Genomic DNA, 25,919 nt, shown 5'->3' on the forward strand with positions numbered 1-25,919 from the left:
TTGTCTTGTCACTTGTCATCCTGTTGATCTTCGATTTGCTCAAGCAGGTGCCAATAATGTCTCCATTTGTCCCTGTCACGTGCTAGTGTAGCCCAATGATATCTGCTCACTCCAGGAACAGGAAGAGCTTCAAATCATTCAGTCAGGGTTTTTTTTTTTTTAATTTTTTATTGAATCACCATGTGAAAAGCTACAAAGTTTTCAGGCTTAAATCTCAGTCATACAATGCTCAAACACCCATCCCTTCACCAGTGCCCATGTTCCACCACCCCAGTATACCTCCCACCCCACCCCACTTCCACCTCCCACCTGTGTAGCTGATAATTTTCACTTTACTTTCTCTTTACTTTGATTACATTCAATATTTCAACAGAAAACTCACTATTATTATTTGGAATTTCCCCCCCAAAATTGAACCTGCTGAAAAGGCAGCATTTGATAATTTGTTTTCCCTTGCTGAGAATGAAGAGATATGAGGTTTTGGATTTCTGTATTTTAGAAACTAAGTCCAGGGAAATTTCTGCCAAAAATTGCATCACTGAAAGCTCATACCTCTGTTTAGTGGGCCATATAAGATGGCGGTTGCCACGCCGCGCCCCCCGCTCCCCCCCCCCCGGAATAGAAAAAGCTGAGAGAGAAAAACCTTTCCCCTCCTGGGGTGGCATGAGCCATGGCTTAGTTCAGAGTCTGGAGGCATTTCTGCAAGAAGCTGCCGGTGCCAAAGGTAGTTAGATGGCCTCTGGGATCATGGGCGTTCAGCAACGGAGGGGCCACACATGTGTGGATCACATCTGGGTGGACTCATTCAGGGTTTTGACGAAGAAGTCTGACCATCTCGTTGGTGGGTGGCCACATGGTCTTTTGATGTCCCGTGTAATCCAGTCGGTAACAGTTCTAGTCCAGCAGTCATCGAAATAACGTGTCCGGTCCATTTGATTTTTGATGCCTTGGCAAATGAGACAGTGTCCCTAATTCTTGACCATTGATGGAGGTCGGAACTCTGGATTCCTTCTCTCACTTGAGTGAAATGTGATACTCCAAACATAGCTCTTTCGATTTCCTCTTTGGAATACCCAAATAGCGTTCTCATCCTGTTTTCTTAGGGCCCAGGTCTCTGAGGCATATGTTAGTGCAGGAAAAATGGTGGAGTCAAAAAGATGTGCTCGGAGCCTGAGGTTCTTCATCCTCTTAACCACTTTTTTGATGATCTTGAAGGCATTTTACGCTGCTCTTTCTCCTGCGCAGTTCTGGCGCCAAGTCATTCCTCATCTTGAGTTCTCGACCCAGGTATACATAGCTGCTGCATTCGGAGATGTTCGTTCCATTCAGAGCAAATGGAACGTCAGATACTAGTTTGTTTTTCATAAACATCACATAAGTACTTTATAATATTAGGTATCTAGAAGCATTCATTTTACATCAAAATCACCAAAGACATGAGGGAAAAAAGCTATGAAGAAGGAAGTGATGGGAATTGTTATAAAATCAAGTGTCTAAAGACCATAATATGATAATAACTTATATAGAATATAGAACAGATACTTGTACTTTTTATTTTATATAAAAATTTGTGTTTCCTCCAACGCATAAGCTGACACCTAAAGATGAGAGTATTTTGAGGTGGAGCTAATGGAATGTGATTTTGTTAATGAAAGGAAAACTTTTATCAATGGGATTTAGTATCCTTAAAAAGTCCCCAGATGATAACTTGTCCTTTGTGATATATTAGGTTATGGCTAAAAGACAGTTGTCTAAGAAATTGACCTTTATTATCTATCAAATGTACTGATGTAGTGATCCTGGACTTTACAGTCCTCCAAAAATATGAATATGATGTTTTTATTTTGGAAAGGGTGGCCCACACCCAGGTGTTCTCAAGTTTTTCTCCTATTTCTGAGCTCAGGGATTACTTACTGACAGTGTCAGGGAACTGAATGTGGTACTGAAGTTTAAGGATCAACAAGAAGAAAAGGCAAAGAGAATATAGAATGACTTACATAAAGTCTATATATTACAGAAGTAGCAATATAGATCAGTTAAAAAGAAAGAATTTTTTTTACTAAATGAAGCTGAATCAATGATTATCCACAAGGAAAAAGAAAATGAAATTATATCTTTATCTCAAACATGCACAGCTGCTTATTTTATAACCCACAGTCCTTCTAAGGGTTTCTTCTACTCAGAATGATCCTTGGAACAGTATAAAATGCCATTGCTTTTATTCTAAAGAGCACAGGGTTCTTCTAGAGATTCAAGGTAGAAATGTTTTAACAGAGAAACTTCTAGAAAAAAACCCAAAGGGTAGTTAGCTGAATCAGCATTTCAGCAACTCAGCAGTTGGTTGATCCGTAAAAGGCATATACAAATAAATGCTGGATTTAGTTCCCTGGTGATTCTATCTAATGTTTTGGAATCCCTATCACTTCTAAGTACATTTCCTTTCCAGTAAAGAAAGGTTAAGTGCTAAGGTTGTTGGTTTGCCAAGTCAATTTTGGCAAGTCTTGCAAGTACATATGTAAACTATAATTAAATTCTTAATGTAAAGCTATACAATTCATTTCTTTGAAAGTAATACTTATTTACAAAGCCATCCTACATTCTTTTACTAATAAATATCAACTGAAGTTAGAGAAGTGTTTTTTTTTCCTGGCCAGGTAGGTGAATTTAAGCAACTACTTTATATTTTATTAAATATTGATTTTTTTCCATAGGAGGTAATTTTGGACTATTTAAGTTAAGTAACAAAACACAGAAATTCCTCTTGACTATAGAAAAAAACATTTATGGTTTAGAAAGGATAGTTATCACAGACATAGTGGAAACATTCAAAGAGCAACAATGCTGACTTAAGTAAATGGTGGACAAGAATTGTCTCAGGTTAATATGTCAGTGAAAAAATAAAGTAATTAACATAAAGTTGCTGAGAAGATCTGGAAGAGGGATATTGGAAGATATGTCAAACATAGGTTGCTTGCCTGAAACAATTGTGGAAACAGGTAATAACTAAAAAGGGAAGAGGGATCTTTTAGGTTGTTTAAAATATTCTAGAACTGAGTTATGGTAGAGGTTGCAAAATTCAAAAGTTATTAAAAATTATTCAACTGTATATTATATACCAATAAATTTTACAATATGTAAATATATCCCAGTGAAGTTAAAAATCAAATATGTTTTGTGTATAATACTTCATGATAAAAATACCATAGAAAAGAAGTAAAATTATCACTATTTTCAGATGATGTGATAACACACATAGAAAACCCAAAGACTCCACAATAAAGCTCCCAGGAACAATAAACAAGAAACAGCAAAGTATCTGGCTACAAAGTCAATGCACAAAAATTGGTTGCATTCTTAGACACAAATAATTAATCAGAGGAGAAAGTGATCAGAACCTATTCTATTTAAACGTGTCCAAAACCATCAGGTATTTAGGAGTCAAAAGATGTGGGAGGTCTATACTATGAAAACGTTAAGTCACTTAAGAAAAACAGAAAATTTTAGGAAATGGAAAAATTTCATGCTTGTGGATTGAAAGAATCAATATTGTTAAAATGGCTATCACATCTATATAATTATATAGATTCAATGCAATCCCCATCAAAATTCAGATGACATTCATTAAGAACCAAGGGAAGTGAGTAGTAAAGTTTTGATGAAATCAGAACAGCCAAAGCTGTACTGAAAAACAAAATTTGGAAAGTATTTTATACCTAATTTGGAATAGTATTGGAATAAGGATAGTATCTCTGACCACTGGGTTAGAATTGAATACCCAAAGTCAAATGGGCAGCTAATTTTTGACAAAATTCAAGAAATGGAGTAGATACCTGCTTGAGCAGGCACAGGTAATGTCTCCATTGTGAGACTTATTGTTACTGTTTTTGGCATATCAAATACACCACGCGGAGCTTACCAAGCTCTGACATGCGGGCGGGATACTCTTGGTAGCTTGCCGGGCTCTCCGAGAGGGACGGAGGAATCTAACCTGGGTTGGCCGTGTGCAAGGCAAATGCCTTAACCTGCTATGCTATCGCTCCAGGTTTGAATATGTATGTTTTAAAATTTTATTTTTCTAAACTTGATTTTAGACACCAGGGCTTACAATATTTGTAATGGCAGGGTTTCATGCAAAAAACCATCCCAACACCATACCCTCCTCAGCTTCCCTCCACCATGTCTAAGTCTCGCCCTGCCTTGCCTATTCTATTCTCCATTTTCCCAACAGTGATATGTTTCTTATTAAAGACCAGTTCTCTTTCAGTTTCTGTTACCTTTGAGCATTTGTTATTTCTTTACTATGTTACATTATATACCATGTATGAAGATCATTCTGCACTTGTCCCTCTCCTTCTGACTAACTTTGTTCAGCATGATACCTTCAAGATCTATCCATGTAGTTGCAATTTGCATGATTTTTGCTTTTTTTTCGAGCTGAATTCTAGTCCATTGTGTATGTGCCACAGTTTATTTGTCCAATCTTCTGTTCTTGGACTCCTGAACTGTTTCCAGATTTTGGCTATTGTTAATAGTGCTGCAACGAACGTAGAAGTGAAAGTGTCTTTCCTGAATAGAGTTTTGGGTCCTTTGGGTAAATGGCAAGAAATGTGATTCTTGGATAATATGGGAGATCAATTTCTAGCTTTTTGAGAAGTGTCTGTGTTGTTTTCCAAAAAGGCTCAACTAGCCAATGTTCCCACCAGCAATGGATAGAGTTCCTTTTTTCCTCACATCTACTTCAGCACTGACTGTTTTAATGTTTGATATGTGTCTCATTGATGTGAGGTGATATATCATTATTGTTTTGATTTGCATTTTCCTGATGAGTTATGACAAGCGTTTTTATATGACTTTTGGCTTTCTGTTTCTCTTTTCCTTTTCTTTTTTTTTCCTTTTTTTTTTTTTGCTTTTTGGGTCACATATGGAGATGCACAGGGGTTACTTCTGGCTTTGCACTCAGGAATTACTCTTGGCAGTGCTCAGGGGACCATATGGGATGCTGGGAATCAAACCCGGATTGGCCGCATGCTAGGCAAATCCCATACCTGCCATACTATCGCTCTAGCCCATCTGTATCTCTTTGTATAGAAAGTTTCTATTTATCTATTCCCTCCATTTTTTCATGGGGTTCGTTGAGTTTTTGGTAGTTTTATTTTACTAGTGCCATAAGTATCTTGGATTTTAATCTGTTGTCAGATTAGTGGTGGGAAATGCTTTTGTGGAGTATCTGTTGGGTGTCATTTTATTTTTGTCATTATTTTGTTTCCTGTGTAGAAGCTTATTAGCTTGATGTAGTCCCATTTGTTTATCTTTGATTTCATTTGCTTGGCCAGTGGATTGACCAATTGAAGATGCTTCTAGATTCACTGTCATGAAGGGTACGATGCTTGGTGTAAAAAAGAGGTCTGAGTTAATTTTTTTTTGGTAGTGACCAACCAGTTTTCCAGCACCATTCATTTGTTTAAGAGACTTTCTTTGCTTCACTTAATACTTTTTTGATCCATTGAAAAGATCAACTGCCCATATACTTGTGGATCTAGCTCTGGACTTTAAATTTTATTCCCATTGAATACATTTTGATTAATTAAATTCTTTGGATCTATTGATCCCTTAACTGTTGGGGAATAGTTTGTCCCCAAGGTTCCCAGACAAGTTGTGCACTGGGTCCAGGCAGACGGAGGGTGAAGGATGACTAGTGAGTGGAGAAAGGCCCTCCGGGAGCAGTTGATGACAGTTCACTCTATGACATACACACATATTTTATAGATGGTCCGATGTTACAGGAAGGTCCAATCACATAAAGTTTAGCATTATTGGCCTGTTACCTTTTTTCTCTGCTTTGCCCCTGTCCAATCCCATTCAAGGCTAGATGCTGCAATTTGGATGACTTGCTAAGCATACATAGCAGTTTCTGTGTCTTAGGTGCATGTGACTAGGAGGTCGAGTGAAGCCTAAGGCTTGACACTGAGTGCTGACACCCTGGCCTTGCCCACTTTGCCCAGATACTCCCTTCCACTGGGCCTCTCTTCAGGACTGCTTTGCAAGGTCGGGTCTTATCTGTTCTAGTGCCCGATGTCATGCTCCACACTTAACCAATATGGATTGTCCATCCTTCTCTTTATTTGCTTTCTTTGACCATCATTTGCATTGAGATCGTGAGAGATAATAATGAGTGTCCAAGTGTAAAAATCAGAAAGTTGGATTTTGTTTTCTGACCCATCCAGAAATGCTGCCTTTTAATGAGAGAGTTTGGTGCATTGATATCTAAAGAATTTAATGACAAGAACTGACTTGTTTTCATTTCTCTATAAGGATTTTGTTTGCTTTTGTCACCAACCTTTTATATACCATTCAGTATCTTCAGCAGAGCTGGTTTAGTTGTAGCAAATGGCCCCAACTCTTGTTTGTCTTAAAATTTTTTTTCTTACTCTATCAAGTTCTGAGTGGTAGCCTTTCAGAATAGAAGATCCTTGGTTGGACTTTTTTTCCTTTTATTAAACACTTTGAATATATCATTGTATTTTGGTTTTGTTTATTTGTTTATTTATTTGTCTTCTAGGTCATACCTAGTGTTGCTCAGAGCTTACTCCCGGCTCTAAGCTCAAAGATCACTGTTGGTGATACTCAGGGTATACCACATGAAGTGCCAGGGACTGAACCCAGGTTGGCCACATGCAAGGATAATGTCTTACCCCTTGTGCTATTCTTTGCTCCTCCAATCTCCTTTTGTTTATAGAGTTTCATTTGAGAAATATGTTGTGACTTACACTTTTTCTTTTGTGAGTACTAACTTTTCTCTTGCTTTAAGGAGTCTACCTCTTTTGTTATGGCGATTTGATTACAACACATCTTGATATTCTTTTGGATTGCTTTCATTGGAACTCTTTGGACTTCCCAGATTAGTGCATCACAATCTCTCTACTCAGATTGGGGGAGTTCTCAGTTATTATCTCATCAACAAGTCTTTCTTCTGCTTTTCTTCATTCCTTATTCTAAATTCCTATGATTCTGAGGAGCTCCTCCCATAATTGTTTGCAATATCTCTTAAATTCTCTTCAGTTCTCTCTCAATATATTTTTAATTATTATTTATTTATAGAATTGCATACTTTGTTTTCCATTCTGCTGCTGTGACTTGCTATTGTATTCATTTTTATAATATTTATTGAGCTTTTAAGACATCACTTCCCTTCACAATCTTGTAGTTTATTGTGTACGTACCACTGTATTCTTTAACTTATTTATTTTTACTTGAATAAGTTTTATTTTTTCCAGCTTATTTATTCTCTTTATTTTTTCACATATCATTAAACATTGGGAGTTTTATTCTAAAGTCTTCTTCAGGTAGTTTAAAAAGATCTGTGGTTAATGAGAGTATTTCTGGACTTTTATCATCATCTGCTAATGCAGCCAATTTTTTTCCTTTTACTGATTTTGGTGCTACACCTGCAGCACAGAGTTCTGGTGACTAATAACTCTAGGGTATTTCTCTCCAGTCAATGGAATTCAGCTTCTCCCTGCAAGGTGCATGGGGAAAGAATTGTTGACATTCCTTGCGGCCCTCCTTGTCAGTGGTATAACAGCCCGTGGCACTTTGGGACCTAGCGACTACTCCATTTTTTTTGAAATTTTGAAAGCAGACTCCATATTGAAGAATTTGCAATTTTTATGAAGTTAACACACTATGAATTAAAATTTATGGCTGAACTTGAAATTTGAAAGAATGAAAGTGGTGAAAGAAGTAAAGCATGGCTCCTTCAATAGACTGTCACAGAAAATATAATTGGAAATTATAATTTGGATAATAAGATCCCTCCAATTTTAAAACTAGATTAGATTTTATACAGTCTTTGATTTAATGTAATTATTTTACAATGGGAAAACTGAGGTTTAGAGAGTTTGTGAGTTTTAAAATTTCATATAGTAATGGGATTGAGTAATGGATCGAGAATATATATTTTAACTTTAAACTTCTGGTAAGTGCAAGGTTGTAGAAAAAAACATGGAGATCATTCAACAGAATTTTCTACCATTATTGCAAAGGTTATCTCATTGTGGTCATGAACGTTATTTGTAGACGATGCTACTTGTCTAGAGAAGTTAGACCCTCAGAGTGGGAGGGTTACTTTAGTGTATGTACTGTGTTCTTCCCCTGTTATAGGTTGTTTCCCAGGGTAAATGAAACTATCTTCTTCGTCTTTCCATATTAGCCAAATTCAATTTAGAATAAACGCCAGTCTGATAAGATCAGGGAAAGCTGTTAATAAACCTTTAGAAGTCATGAAAATGACACAATAACTTTTCTTCATGGGTGAGATATCCTGAGAATGCTAGTTGAGAAAATAATGATACTTGTCACATATTTCCTCTAAATAAATCTGGCTTTAATACAAAAAGTCCCTGTTTTCTTCACTTCTGTTTATTTTCAGTCACTCAAACTGACGCTTGCTGTCAATATCTCCTCACTGTAAGTGTAAGCAGAAGTATTTAAAGAAAGCGGTATTGTTTTATTTTGGGGTTAGCAATTTTCCAGGGCCCACTGGCAGAATCGCTTAGCTCTAAAGAATCACATGTGTTTGCTTTGTTCTAAATATAGGCTAAACAGAATGCAGTAGAGCCTGAAGGCTTCAAACTGAAACATTTGGAATATAAATTAAAAAAAAGAAATCAGGGGAAGTAATATCTCCTGCACCAGAACTAAACAAATAAGCAGGTTTTTGCTAAATGCAGGAAACAAACTGATGGAGATCAGATTTTCTTCTCAAATCTTTTGGTGGTTTTGAAACATTTTTTTCCTTGAAAACTGTAAAACCAGAGCCAAACTCCAATGTACAGTAACTCATTGCTATATTGGTAAATGAAAACCAGTGTGTGGTCTTGCCGGACCATGGAAGAGGGCTGCCGGGTAACGGATGTGACCACTTTGAAAAAGCACATCATTAGATATTTTTCCCTCTGAACTTTGCCCTTTAAAGTTTTTTTTGTTTTTGTTTTTTTGGTGGGGGGCAGTGGGGTGGGAATGGATGGACTGTGCTGGGATCTGGCCTAGTTCCAGAGAGCATCTAATGTAAGATTTTTGCCTTCGGATTATATTGCCAATGAGATTGGGAAGTACATATGTAACATGTGGTACTAATATTATTAAGTTCTGTTTTACATTGTTGCTCAAACTGGAAACTGTAGATCTTGTGGCCAATGGATATATTTTCAGATTCTTTATTATATAATTTTTAAAATTTTAAGATGGTATGAAAAAATTAATATGACCATAATAGCGCAGCCTATAGGTGATCACTTTACTCATTGCTGTCTCTGCTATAATGGAGTGCCGCAAAGACTCACGGTTGTGGAAGTAGGAAGACCCAGAGCAAGTGCTGGCCAGGGCTGTGCCTTCCAAGGACGGTGAGAGAGGCTCTGCTTCATGCCATTTCCTCTATGATGAGAGTGTGTTGTTTCTGTTTGTGGGGACCAGATCTCAACTCTCAACCTCACAATGTATTTCACATATATATATATATCTCATACATATATATATGAAATGCATTATGCATATATATATGCATGCCAGCTGGAGCGATAGCACAGGGGTTGGGCGTTCGCTTTTTACGCGGCCCACCCGAGTTCGATTCCTCCGCCCTTCTTGGAGAGCCCGGCAAGCTACCAAGCGTATCGAGCCCGCGCAGCAGAGCCTGGCAAGCTACCCGTAGGTATTGGATGTGCCAAAAACAGTAACAATAAGTCTCTCAATGAGAGATGTTACTTGTGCCCGCTCGAACAAATCGATGAGCAACGGGATGACAGTGATATATATATATGTATATATATATATATATACATATATCTTTGCTCCCAATTTTCTCCTTTTAAAAATAAGGATATTTAACACATCAGATTGATTGTACCCAATGACATCATTATAATATGCAAAGCATCTAATACCAAAGAAAGTCACTTGCATGGTAAATGAGGATTAGGACTACAATGTCTTTCAGTGTCATACAATTCAACCTTAAATATCTTATAAACGACTGTTGCCAATTTGAATTTACAGTTAAGGTAAAATAAAGGTGCACCATTTTGCTTTTCCATTTCTCAATGAAAAAACACAAAAATGACTGAAATTTTTTGATATGTATACACACACATATTAGTCGCACCTGGTGATACTCTGGGATTACTTCTGGCTCTGTGCTCAGAGATCACTCCTGGTGGTCTTCAGGGGACCACATGTGGTTCTGGGTATTGAACCTGAAAAGGCCACATGCAAAGCAAATGCCTTATCAACCATATTATCTCTCCAACCCCAATATGTAATGTATTGATGCCAAGAGAGCAGATGGTATTAAGTCAAGATATCCCATGAAAATAAATAGTGGTAAATAACATTGATGATAGTATATAGTAGAGCAGATATAAAGATTCCTAATCTGAATCATAAAAGTCATATTTGTGAAATCTCTTCAAGTAGCAATTCATATGTGTGTCTGCAAACTATAAAACTGAAAACCGAGCATTGAAAGTTAGGTAAGTGACAGCAGCTTTGGCATGAACAAAGAGTTTTTTCTTAAAGAAAATGTTATCGATGGCCCCAGAGTGATAGCATAGCAGGTTGTGCACATGTCTTTCACACTGCCAAATTGAGTTTGAGTCCCAGAATCCCATTATGGTTCCCCACAGCTCCACCAGGTGTGACCCCTGAGTACAGAGCTAGGAGTAGATCCTGAGCCTGCAGGTGTTGCCATAAACAACAAAGAAAACGTTCTACAGGAAAAATTTACATTAAGTAAGTACTGTTATTTATTAGTTTTTATGTAAGACATTGCATAAATGCTAACTTTTCTGTCATCATCCAATTCTACTTAGTAAATGAAGAATGTTCTTATATTATTATTTTATCCATTAATTATTTTAGTTTTTCTGCTAATGTTTTTAAATTTTTCTGATTTCACTTAAAACACATGTAGGACTGATATTTCTCAGTGACCTTGATTTTGAAATTTGGTGCTAGGAACTTTTTTCTTCCTTAATTAGGTTTCACTTCTCCCACACATTTAAAATCAAAGATCATTAAATCTAAATTCCATCCATTAATTTAGATGGAATAGTAAATCTGATGTCTGATTTCTGCTTCAACTATGTTTTGCAATCCGTACTTAACCAAGTACTGATCTCTGAAGGTTGGGCTTTCTGAGAAGCTCCAGGGAGCAATATTTTATCCTAAGAAGATTAATTCATTTAAGAATAAGTGATTTTGATAAAAGCCAGCAGCATTGATATTGGCAGTTATCCCTCCCATTCTTGAAAAAAGATCAAGAGTACTCGGCTGTCTCTACACTGAAATGATTAGCTGGAGACCATATTCATATCTGAATGGAAAGTTGCCTTTCCTTTCTAAATTTTCAAGGTCCTCCATTATCACAGCATTATTCCTTGTGTGCATGTGTAAGCTACAAAATTAGGGAGGACGTGCTTTGAGTTTTATATAGCTAGAATTATCTTCTAGGAGACGTAAGAAGATGAAATCTGACATAAAATCTGCTCATTTTAAAAATAAGCTAATTTCTTTGAGGTTCAGACACTTATTGAACCATCCAATTCCATTTTCCTTCATTCCAAACTTGTGCCATAAAACATTCCAAACTTCAAGGCAAGCTAGCTATAAATCAGGAAAAAAATATAGTTAAGTTGCATAGTCAGCTTGTTTCCATTTGGAGATAGTTCTTGATTGAATAATGGTCTTTGCAGTGTCATTCAAAGGATTTTTTTGTGTGTGCTTTGAGGACTAAGTGCAAAGACCAGAAATTGCATATATGATACATTATTCCAACTCTACCCCTGAAACTTTCACATTGCAGTGTCTACCAACAAGCATCTTGGAATAAATAATTTATTGTAACAAAATAATCATCTTATCCTATTAATCTTCCCAGGACAGGGAATGAAGGAAAAAAGCTTGATCATATAAAAAATATACTTGTCTTAAATAAAAGTATCATAAGTATATCAGTAAAAGGGAATGTGGATCTGTAATTATCCCTTTCCTTATTCCTCCAGTCTTCTTTGACTCTCTTTCTTCTCATTTGCTTGCTATTTATTCCAGGATCAAATACTGAATTCGTTTTGTAATAATTTGTTATTACTTTGAATTTTTAAAAACAGATTATCTTGTGGACTATGAAATTTCAAACCTAGGGAAGCAAAATTTTCTGGGCTTTATCTCTAAAAGTTTTTCGATTGTGTATATAAAACAAAATGTACATTGGGTATACATGACATGGTGGCAAAAGCAGTTTAATCCTTTATAACCCCATGTATGTGATATATGACTACCCAAACAATAAAGTGGATTTGCCTGAACTTTAACATGCCAACATAACTTGTCAGCTCCTGCATATTGAAAATTTAAGTCAAGATGATACAACTTGTCATTATTCTATGTATATAGATACAGAATATGAATTTTGTTGATAAATAAGAAGGTTGCTGGGATTCTGAAAAAGATCTTATTTTGTTGATTCTCTATGTGGGTATGTGTGTGTATGTGTGTGAAAAAAGAGAGAGAGAGAAGAACTAGAAGCCTTTTTTTAGTGTGCTTAGTGATTGCTGATTTTAAGACTAAGAACAGACTTCTATTATCTTTTCCTGTTCATCCCAAAGTACCAAGAGATGGATTAAATTCAACTATTGACTAGGGGTGGGGTGCTGTTATACCCAGTGGAGTGGTAAAAACTAGAATTTGAGTAGGAGAGGCCTCTCATTAATTCCTTCTCTGCCTTGGATTAGAGATTAAGAGGTTAAAGTATTGAGAATGAACTAAATGGCTCTGAGCATTGGAAACTTTTTTTTTTAAAAAAGGTTTTCTTTAACAATATGGATGATTCTCAAAAAATTAGATATTGAGCTCCCATTTGACCCAGCAATACCACTGCTGGGAATATATCCCAGAGAGGCAAAAAAGTATAATCGAAATGACATCTGCACATGTATGTTCATCGCAGCACTATTTACAATAGCCAGAATCTGGAAAAAACCCGAATTCCCTAGAACAGATGACTGGTTGAGGAAACTTTGGTACATCTATATAATGGAATACTATGCAGCTGTTAGAAAAAAGGAGGTCACGAATTTTTTATTTAAGTGGATCGGCATGAAAAGTTTCATGCTGAGTGAAATGAGTCAGAAAGAGAGAGACAGACATAGAAAGATTGCACTCATCTATGGTATGGTATATAGAATAACAGAGTGGGAGACTAACACCCAAGAATTGTAGAAACAAGTACCAGGAGGTTGACTCCATGGCTTGGAGGCTGGCCTCACATTCTGGGGAAAGGGCAACTCAGAGAAGGGATCACCAACTATAATGTAGTCGAAGGCCATTAGGGAGAAGGGAGTTGCGGGCTGAATGAGGGCTAGAGACTGAGCACAGTGGCCACTCAACACCTTTATTGCAAACCACAACAGCTAATCAGAGAGAGAGAACAGAAGGGAATGCCCTGCCACAGTGGCAGGGTGGGGTGGGGGGAGATGGGATTGGGGAGGATGGGAGGGATGCTGGGTTTACTGGTGGTGGAGTATGGGCACTGGTGAAGGGATGGGTTCCCGAACTTTGTATGAGGGAAGCATAAGCACAAATGTGTATAAATCCATAACTGTACCCTCATGGTGATTCATTAATTAAAAATAAATAAATTTATTATTAAAAAAAAGGTTTTCTTTATTTCAATGGCTAGTTTGATATTTTCTATATGGACTTGAGTTATCCTCAACATTGGGCACATAATATGATGTTCTTGCTTCTCTGCTGAGAAGAATGGGGCTTCTCGGCTAAGGAAGTGAATGCCAACTGCTAGAAGTTAAATGCAGGAACCAAGGGAAGGAGAGAACTTTGCTGAGATCTGGGAAATGTGAAGACTAGACACCCCACACACAATTTAGATCAAACTCAGTTATGAAAAGGAGAGTGGAAATGGAAAAAGGGAAAAAGACCCCACATTTGATAATATTTGTTTCAAAGTGTTCACTTTTTAGCTTTAATGTACAAAGATTCTTTACCTTGGCAAATCAAGAATTCTCCACTTTGACAAGTTTCTTAGAACTACCTTAACAAAGAAGAATAAATGAGACAACTTAAAACAATATTTTTATTCTCTCACAGTTCTGAAGGCTGCAAGTCTCCTCTGAGTTGGTGAATTCCTTTAAGCTTTAGGCTTCTCATATGCAAAGTGTGGCATAAATGTTTAACAGGGAAGTTATGAATAATAAATGACGTCTCTGTTTTGCAGACACCAGATTTTTTTGCATGACAGTTTGGTGATGGTTCCAAGTAACTATTCATCTTTCTCTCTTCCTACCTCAACTCTTAATTCCCTCACAATATTCCCCAAACTCCTCTTTTGAATTAAATTAGCAGGTTTATGCAGAAGTTTTAATTTGGACTCCTTTTTTTTTAACCTTTAGGAAACTAACATAACAAATTGAGTATCAGGGAAATAATGTTGGTCATAAAGTTTACAGGGCTTTAAGAAGTTTAAAGAAAGGACCCGAAAAAGGAACCCAAACCAGACCGAAGGAAAGAAATAATAAAAATTAGAGCAGAAATTAATGACATGGAAACCCAGAAAACAATCCGAAAGGTCAATGAAACCAAGAGCTGGTTCTTCGAGAAAATAAACAAGATTGATAAACGCTAGCAAGACTCACAAAGAAAGAGAGAGAGAAAACCCTAATAACAGAGAGAAAACCCGAATCAGGAATGAAAAGGGGGACATCACAACAGAAACCAATGAAATTCAGATCATCAGAGACTACTTTGAAAATCTGTATGCCACGAAACAAGAGAACCTAAAAGAAATGGATGAATTCCTTGACTCCTACAATCTCCCAAGACTGAACCAAGAAGACTTGGAATACCTGAATAGACCCATCAATATCAAGGAAATTGAAACTGTAATCAAGTCTCCCCAAAAACAAAAGTCCAGGTCCAGATGGATTCACTGGTGAATTCTTCCAAACATTTAAAGAAGACCTGCTGCCAGTTTTCCTCAAGCTTTTCCAGGAAATTGTAAAAACAGGAACTCTCCCAAATAGTTTCTATGAAGCACATATCTCCCTAATACCAAAAGCAAACAAAGACACCACTAAGAAAGAAAATTATAGACCAATACCCCTGATGAACACCGATGTGAAGATCCTCAACAAAATATTAGCAAATAGGATCCAACAACTCATCAACAAGATCATACATTATGACCAAGTGGGATTCATCCTGGGGATGCAAGGATGGTTTAACATTCAGAAAACAATCAACATAATCCATCATATCAACAAAAGTAAAGATAAAAACCATATCATCATATCAATTGTTGCAGAGAAAGCATTTGACAAGATCCAACATCTGTTCATGGTGAAAGCCCTCACCAAAATGGGTTTTGGAGGAACTTTCCTCAAGATAGTTGAAGCCATGTAAAACAAGCCTATGGCAAGCGTTATCCTCAATGGGGAAAAAACCAAGGGACTTTCCTCTAAGATTAGGGACAAGACAAGAATGTCCACGGATGTCCACTCTCACCACTTCTGTTCAATATAGTACTGGAAGTACTTGCAATAGCTGTTAGGCAAAAAAAGAGATATCAATGGCATCCAGATAGGAAAGGAAGAAATCAAACTCTCACTATTTGCAGACGATATGATACTATATCTAGAGAAGCCTAAAGCCTCTACTAAGAAACTCTTAGAAACAATAGACTAGTACAGCAAAGTTGCAGGATATAAAAATCAATACCCAAAAATCCATGGCCTTCCTATATGCAAATAATGAGACAGAGGAAAGGCACATGAAGAAAGCAATCCTATTCACAATTGTGCCCCAGAAAATCAAGTACCTCAGAATCAGCTTAACTAAGGAAGTAAAAGGCCTATACAAAGAAAACTATAAGATGCTACTCCATGAAATAAAAGAAGATATGAGGATATGGAAACATATCCCCTGCTCATGGATAGGGAGAATCAACATTGTCAAAATGGCAATACTCCCCAAAGCATTTTACAGATTCAACGTGATCCCTATAAGGATACCCATGACATTCTTCAAAGAAATGGATCAAGCTATCCTGAAATTCATATGGAAAAACAAACGCCCATGGATTGCTAAAACAATTCTTGGGGAAAAGGCGATGGGAGGCATCACCCTCCTCAACCTTAAACTTTACTATAAAGTGGTAATAATCATAACAGCATGGTACTGGAACAAAAGCAGAGCCTCAGACCAATGGAACAGAGTGGAAGATCCCTACACACAACTCCAAATGTATGACCATCTAATCTTTGATAAGGGAGCAAGAAATGTGAAATGGAGCAAGGAAAGCCTCTTTAACAAATGGTGCTGGCACAACTGGACAACAACATACAAAAGAATGGGCTTAGACCTCGACCTGACACCATGCACAAAAGTCAGATTAAAATGAATTAAAAACCTCAACATCAGACCACAAACCATAAGGCACATTGAAGACAAGTTTGGCAAAACCCTCCACGATATTGAAGCTAACGGTATCTTCAAAGATGACACACAACTGACCAACCAAGAGGAAACAGAGATAAACAAATGGGACTACATTAAACTAAGAAGCTTCTGCACCGCAAAAGATACAGTGACCAGGATACAAAGACAATCTACAGAATTGGAAAGGATATTCACCCAATACCCATAAGATAAGGGGTTGATATCAAGGGTATATAAGGCACTGGTTGAACTCTACAAGAAGAAAACATCCAACCCCATCAGAAAATGGGGCAAAGAAATGAACAGAAAATTTCCCAAGGAAGAGATATGAATGGCCAAAAGACACATGAAAAAGTGCTCTACATCACTAATCATCAGGGAGATGCAGATCAAAACAACCATGAGATACCACCTCACATCACAGAGAATGGCACACATCCAAAAGAACAAAAGCAACCACTGTTGGAGATGATGTGGGGAGAAAGGGACCCTTCTACACTGCACTGCTGGTGGGAATGCCAACTGGTTCAGCCCTTCTGGAAAACAATATGGACGCTTCTCAAAAAATTTGAAATTGAGCTCCCATTTGATTCAGCAATACCACTACTGGGAATATACCCCGGAGAAGCAAAAAAGTATAATCAAAATGACATCTGCACTTATATGTTCATCGCAGCACTGTTTACAATAGCCAGAATCTGGAAAAAACCCGAGTGCCCGAGAAAAGATGACTGGTTAAAGAAACCTGGTACATCTATACAATGGAATACTATGCAGCTCTTAGAAAAAATGAGGTCATGAACTTTGCATATAAGTGGATCAACATGGAAAGTATCATGCTAAGTAAAATGAGTCAGAAAGAGAGAGACAGATATAGAAAGATTGCACTCATCTGTGGAATATAAAATAACAGAGTAGGTAACTAATATCCAAGAATAGTAGAAATAAGTACCAGGAAGTTGGCTCCATGGCTTGGAAATTGGTCTCACATGCTGGGGAAAAAGGCAGTTCAGATAGAGAAGGGAACACCAAGTAAAATGTGGTTGGAGATCTCGCTGGGGAAGGGAGATTCGTGCTGAAAGTAGACTACAGATTGAACACAATGGCCACTCGATACCCCTATTGCAAACCACAACACCCAATTGGAGAGAGAGATCAAAAGCGAATATCCTGCCACAGAGGCAGGGTGGGTGAGGGGAGATAGGGTGGGGGGTGGGAGGGATACTGGGTTTATTGGTGGTGGAGAATGGGCACTGTTGGAGGGATGTGTTTGTGAACATTATATGAGGGAAAAACAAGCTTGAAAATGTGTAAATCTGCATCTGTACTCTCATGGTGACTCACTAAGTAAAGAATAAAAAAATAAAAAAAATTAAAAAAGGAGTTTAACCTCTTTTCCTATTTTCAAGGAACCAATAAGACAGATGCAACAAGTAGGTATAAATACTACTCTGCTTTATTTTCTGGCACACTTCCAAATAACTGCAGAAGCAACATAAAGTACTTAGGATAAAATATGTGACAGGAGAAAAGTGTGAGATTTCAGAAATAAAATTAACTAGAATTTCAAAGAAATACAACTATTTTACTTGCTAACAAAATGTGCTAAGTAAGGTCTTTTATTGTGACTTTTATCATATTGCACATCTTGATTGATTTGTGATCTACGTTCATTCATCTAATTAATATATACTAAGTGCTTACCATGGTAGGCATGATGGAATGCAGTGAGATTTTAAAATTTGCTTAAACACTACCTTCTGCTGGCGCCAGATAATCTCGTCATTGGCCACTGTCTAGATCACATGGCTGCTTCTCCCAAAAGGGAGCATAACATGAGACCCCCATAACCATGCCACCAGACTCTGCTTCAGGCTGTTTCACACACTGCACCCCAGAGTGGGGTGGGTGAGAGCCCTCTCCATCCCAAGGGACCCAGCTCCGGCAACCAAAGACCTCCACAACCCAACCCAATGGCCACTGTGCTCAAGGCCGCTCCTCACACGCTCAAGCTAAGCCTCACACATGAGTAAACATATTCCTGGACTGTGTGGCTGCAAAAGTGGCTGCGTGACACATCATAAAACACTCCCTATCCATTCCCCATAATTACACCACATTTTATGGGTTTTAGATAGTAGGCAACAAATCATAGAGGGAAATATATATATATGCATATATACATATTTTCAGATATGAATACCAAAGCTCACACCACTCAAACTTTAACATCATGTTAGTGTTATCCTATAGAATTTCTTAATAGTTCCTGCCAAATTTGAACAATCCTCACACTGTTTCCTATATAACACTTTTTTGTAAGCATGTTCAGCAGTTCTTCATAACAGACAATACGAAATATATTATTACTGGGGTTGTGTTTTGTAACAGGGATTGGGGTTTAGGATGGAAACATCCCGAATTTGGTGGAGGAAAGGGGTAATGGTGGTAGGATTGGTGTTTGAATATTGAGTGTAATCAACCATTGTGAACTAACTTATATAATTTAAAAAAATTTAACAAAAGTAATGTGGAGTTCATGCCCAATACAACAGCTTAATCAATGGCTGAATAAATAGCAGTGCTCCTACATTATAATAATAAAAAAAATTGCTTAAACATTTAAATGTACCAGTATAAATCTGGTGCCCTGCCAGTACTCTGTGGGAACTCTGGTGCCCAAATTTCATAAAGCTGGTTTGAGCATGTTCCCACTATCCACTCTAAACTATGCAGATAGTTTCATCTCAAAGAAGCGAGGGCTCTACTAGCAAACCAATTGAAAAGTCTACTGGAACTTGGTGTTTCTCCTGAAAAATAACTGCTCACAAGTTATAATTATTTACTTTGTAACTTCTAAATGCTATATCCATGTCATCACTTTACTGATCACAAGCATGTGTGAATAATACAAATGTTCTTAAATGTAGAGACTAACCTGAAGAAACTGTCACTTTGCTGATATAATTGGGTAGTTACAGTTGCTTCTGGTTTCAATGACTTTTTATGTGGACAACTTCTTATAGCCTCATTCTTTTATGTTTGGAGTAGTCTTCATATTACTTTAAGTACTTATGTATTTTTACTTTATGTATTTTTAGTACTTTTAGTACTAAAAAGTACTTTTAGAACTTAGGTATTTTGAAAAATTCAAATGACAAATTAAATGGACTTGGTTGCCTTTTCTTCCCCTCCCATTATCATTCTTTTACCAACTGAGCTAATATTAATAGTTTGATACAGCCCTTAGAATATTTTATAAGTCATTTTACAGAGAAATACATAATATAGGCTTAAAAAATAGGAACATATTGAGAGACTCATGAAGGTGTGGTATAGAGACACAAAGGAATACTATACAGCAGCATGGAACAATGAAATCATGTAATTTACTACAACTTGGATAGAACTGGAAGATATAATGTTAAGTGAAGTAGGCAGAAGTTGGACAAACACAGGATGATCTCATGAGTTTGTGTGATATAGGATGATAGGATGAGGGAATTAAAGGCATTAAGGAGGGGATACCTAGACCACCCTTGACCTTAAAGTACAGAATTATTGAGAATGAAAGAAAAAATAAGGGGGAAGAAAAAAAGAGGGTGATAGGAGATGACAAGGGTAGGGTCCAAGGGCACTGAGGAGTAGAGGTGTGGGTGTGGTATATCAACATAAAATTAAACCACACACAGACAAAACCACTGGAAACAGGACATCTGACACAACAACCAAACTTAAAAATTTGAGCCTTGAGGCAGACTGACAGGTGGACAGGAACCTGGGTATACTGGTGGGGGGAAGTTGACACTGGTAGAGGGTTTATGAAACACATTGTTTACTGAAACAATGTGTTCCTGAAACTCAGTTATGAATAACTTTGTAAATCATGGAGTTTTAAAAAAATTTCTTTTAAAAAATAAGAACATATATCCATTCATTTTGCTTTTATACTTTATCTTTTGGACTTTATTTCAAAAAGTATACAAAGTACATAAAAATTTATTTGCAAAGAAAATTTTAGACAAATAAAAGTGTGGAGATGGTAATATAAATTATATTACTCTGCCCTAGTATAAATACCATTTAACTCTCTTTATATGTAGATAGTCTCTCTCTATTTTATATATATTAGATAGACTAAATAGAAATATAGATATAAAAATAAATATAGTGAGTACGATGGACTATATAGTAGTATGTCCACAAACTAAATTTATGCTTAATAAACTCAGTATTTCAAGTTTACCAATACATAATGACCATAGAAATGTCACTAGCAATAGGTAATTTTAAGGGGAAATTATTTTAGTTTAAATAGACTGAATTTTCAATATCTTATTTGTCTATATCTAGAAATCATATTTAGACAATAGTAAATGTAGGTTTTAATGCCATGGAGCGATAGCACAGCGGGTATCGCTTGTCTTGCATGCGGCCGACCTGGCTTTGATTTCTCCGTCCCTCTCGGAGAGCCTGGCAGACTACTGAGAGTATCCCTCCCACATGGCAGAGCCTGGTAAGCTACCCATGGTGTATTCGATATGCTACAAAATAGTAACACAAGTTTCACAATGGAGATGTTACTGGTGCCCAGTCGAACAAATCGATGAACAACAGGAAGACAGTGCTATTTAAAATGGGAATAAAGCAATGGCAAAAGCAGAATAAGTCCCATGCTAGGAGGTACTGCTGGGAATACAGATATTTACAGAAGCTTAATGACATAAATTATGTGCCAGTATAAATGAACAGGTGGAAAATCTAAGTGATTTTCTTGGAATAAACAATTATTTCCTTGGAGTAATAACTTGGGATATTAATATTGATATAAACACATATCAAGATGTCTTTTATGATTTGGTTGATTTAATTTACATATATCATTTAAGTAATCTAAAATTGAATTAAAACCCATCAGTTCTTTAATATAAAGTTGAAATAGTTTCAAGCAGGTGTCTACTCATATCTCACTATTTTGAAAAATAATTTCAGGAAGAAGCAAGTATATATCTGTAGAATATTATTAGTTTGCAATTTTATTGCATATGTGTGTTATCTGAAGAGATTTTAAGACACCTCACCCAGTGAGTCAACGAACTCAGCTGTGAATTAAAGCTATAGAAGCATCAGTCTACTGCTATCACATGGAAAGGATGAGACCCAAGTGATGCTTGGTTCTCACTCTCAGACTGGCTTCGTATTGGAGTTCTTGTTAATTTTTGTTAAGATATTTATAAAAGATATCTTTTGATACATGATTTGAGAAAGAGTTTACTGCACCAAAAATACCTTGTGGTTAAAATAAGTAAGTGCAGAAGCTACAAGTTACTAGTTGTGGAGCTTACGTGACAATCTCTATGTGTTTCTGTTTTTCTCATCTGTAAAATAGCTTGGTGAATATTATCTTGGTACCTACTATATGTCACAAATTGTACAAGATAGGTTAGAATATCCTCTTTAAAGTTTTATACCATATATAACATTATAAATGAAAAAGAAAACTATGCATAGGTAATTAGCATAGCTGCAGCATACATTCTGAGCCCTCCTTACCTTAATATATTTAGTTTCATTGATTTATTTACCTTTGTTTTGGGGCCACAGCCAGCAAAGCTCAGTACTCAGGTATTACTCCTGGCAGTGCTTGGGGGACCATAGGGGATTCTGGGCATCACACCTGGATTGAACATGTACAAGACAAATCCTAACTCACTCTCTCCTACAATCTCTCCAATTCTAATTGAGTTCTTTTAAAAAACATAGCACTGTACCACTGTCGTACCATTGTTTATCGATTTGCTCAAGCAGGCACCAGTAACGTCTCCATTGTGAGACTTGTTACTGTTTTTGGCATATCGAATACACCATGGATAGCTTGCCAGTCTCTGCCATGTGGGAGGAATACTCTCGGTAGCTTGCTGGACTCTCTGAGAGGAATGGAGGAATCGAACACAGGTCGGCCACGTGTAAGGCAAATGCCCTACCCACTCTGCTATCGCTCCAGCCCTTAAAAAGCATCCATTACAAATATTTTTCTATTTATTTATATATTTTGCTGTTGGGGTCACACCCGGCAATGCACAGGGGTTACTCCTGGCTTTGCACTCAGGAATTACTCTTGGTGTTGCTCAGGCGACCATATGGGATGCTAGGATTCGAACTCTGGCTGGTCACTTGCAAGGCAAACGCCTTACCCACTGTGCTATTGCTCCAGCCCCCATTACAAATATTATTTCAGACATGTACAGACTCCTATCCTCAAAGTTTTGTTTAAGATCTCAGGGAGTCAAGAAAAATGGGAAGGTGACCAATAATAAAATCAAACAAGTTCCAAATCACTGAAATATAGTCACTTATTCTGAAGATGATTTAATTCTTCTTTTATGGTACTGAAGTTGTGAAGTAAGATTATTTATTTTATTGTTTTGCTCACGTTTATGATGAATAATTAAAGAATGTACTTTTACTGACTCTTTGTGCTCTGTACGAGCCAAGGGTTTGTAGCTGTTTTTCAGTTACAGTATTGTGCAAGTGACACGGTGGTAATGTCTATGTGGATGACAGAGTGGGTGGGAATACAACCTCTAGACCTTTGAACAAAAACAGAAGAGATGCATAAGTGTGAGTCTTAAAGAAAGGAAGGAATCAGGTTGCTAAAGCATCACCTTTCAGATCAGGTTCTCTAGTTTCTCGGCCCCTTTCCAGCTGTGGCCCCCTTATGACTGCATTTCATCCCTATGCAGCACCCTGACCTTAGTCTTCTATTGTGTGGCTTCCCCATTTATATGATTGCAACCTGTAGCCATATGGAATATGCGTGGCTTCCATACGGGAGCCAATTGGCCTTGCTGAGAAATGCTGCTCTAGAATATGAGATGAGGATTCTTATGTAAGTCATTGGGAGAGAATGCTCATAAGAAATCTCTAAAGAAGCGGAGGATGTAGTGGAGAATGCAGGAGGATGAGTTCCAGCCAAGATGTGGGCTTACCTAAAGCCTACTTCTAGCCTCGGTATATGAAAAACCCTAGAAAATGAATGTCACCTTCACTTTTCTGCTTTGAGGCAGGACTGAAAATTTGTACATCTATATAAGTCTTTGGCTGCATTAAATTATTGCACAGAGATTTATCTTATAGCCTCCCCGGCATCTCTAGGGAGGTTCCTAGCCACAGACACATTTCTAAAGAAGGGACCATCCCAAGGCACTATGCAAATTTAATGCAGTTCTTATCAGGACACCCATGACATTTTTCAAAGAAATAGACAAAACACTCCTGAAATTCATATGGAATAATAAATCCCCACGAATAGCTAAAGCAATCCTAGGGAAAAAGAAGATGGGTGACAACACCCTCCCCAACTTCAAATTGTACTACAAAGCTGTAGTAATTAAAACAGCATGGTATTGGGCTAGAAACAGAACTGCAGAACAATGGAACAGAGTTGAAAATTCTGCCACAGACTCCCAAATATATGACCACTTAAACTTTGACAAAGGAGCAAGAAATGGTGAGTGGAAGAAGGAAAGCCTCTTCAACAAGTGGTGCTGAGAAAACTGAATAGCTATATGCAAAAAAATGAACTCTGACCTCTGTCTAGTGCCAGGCACAAAAGTCAGATCAAAGTGGATTAAAGGCCTCAATATTAGACATGAATCCATAAGGTACATAGAGGAAAATGTAGGCAGAACCCTCCATGACATTGAAGCTAAAAACATCTTTCAGGATGAAACACCACTGACCAAGCAAGTGGAAACAAACATAAACAAATGGGACTACATCAAGCTAAGAAGCATCTGCACTTCAAAAGAAACAGTGATCAAAATGCAGAAAGAGCCCACAGAATGGGAAAGAATATTTACCCAATACTCATTTGATAAGGGATTAATATCCAGGATATACAAGACACTAGTAGAATTATATAAAAAAAACCCCTCCAACCCCATCAAAAAATGGGAAGAAGAAATTTCTTCCTCAAAAAAGAAATACAAATGGCCAAAAGGCCCAAGAAAAAATGCTCCACATTGCTAATCATCAGGGAGATGCAAATCAAAACAACAATGAGATATCATCTCACCACAGAGACTGGCACACATTCAAAAGAACAAAAGCAACCAATGCTAGCATGGATGTGGGGGAAAAGGGATGCTCTTTCACTGTTGGTGGGAATGGCTACTGGTCCAGCCTTTTTGGAAAACAATATGGACCTTCAAAAACTAGAAATTGAGCTTCCATATGACCCTGCAATACCACTTCGGGGAATATATCCCGAGGGTGCAAAAAAAGCACAGTAGAAATGACATCTGTACCTATAAGTTCATTGCAGCACTGTTCACAATAGTCAAAATCTGGAAACAACCCAAGTTCCTGAGAATAGACGACTGATCAAAGAAACTTTGGTACATTTACACTGTGAAATACTATGCAGCTGTTAGGAGAGATGAAGTCATGAAATTTGCTTATAAGTGGATAAACACGAGAGTTTCATGCTATGTGAAATGAGTCAGAAAGAGAGGAACAGATATAGAAGGACTGCACTCATTTGTGGAATATGAAATAACATAACACGAGACTGACACCCAAGGAAAGTAGATATAAGGGTCAGGAAGATTGATCCATAGTTGGAAGCCTGCCTATGAGTGGGCGGGGAAAAGGCAGCTGGAATAGAGTAGGGATCACTAAGAAAATGATGTTTGAAGGGAATCGGTCGGGATGGGAGATGGCATGCCAAAAGTGATAAAGGACCAAATATGATGACCTCTCAGTATCTGCTTTACAAACCATAATGCCCAAAAGTAGAGACAGAGTATGGGGAATATTTTCTGCCATGTAGGCAGTGGGAGCGTGGGAAAAGTGGGGGTGTATTGGGGATATTGGTGGTGGGGAATGTGCACTGGTGGAAAGATGGGTGTTTGATCATTGTGTGATTGTAATTCAAACATGAAGGCTTGTAACTATATCTCATGGTGAATCAATACAATAAAAATAAAAGAAGGGACCATCTGAATCATTAGCTATCACCACTCAGGTGATGATGAGAGAGTTCTGAATCCAATCAAACAATATTATTACCCATGGTGATTAGGGCCTGGTATTGATACATGTAAATAGCTCTTAATGCATAAAATGTATCTCCTCAGGTTTTTAACCAGAAGATTTTTCTGAAGGAGGCAGGATCCAAAAATAAAAATGATCAAATGTGAGTAATACCAAAGGACACCAGTGTCAGTCTTTGGACACAAAAATCCATATGAGTTCCTGGAACAGGAGATCATATACGAGAGTGAATCTTTTGCAATGAACTCAGAGAACATGGCAAAAAAATGTATCAGATCCACCTTACTCTGAATGTTCAGGTGGGGGGCATGTATAGGGATAGATCCGCAGGATGTGTTTGGAATCATCATGCATGGTGGGTG

This window comes from Sorex araneus, chromosome 3 (assembly GCF_027595985.1).
Source record: "Sorex araneus isolate mSorAra2 chromosome 3, mSorAra2.pri, whole genome shotgun sequence".
Taxonomy (NCBI): Eukaryota; Metazoa; Chordata; class Mammalia; order Eulipotyphla; family Soricidae; genus Sorex; species Sorex araneus.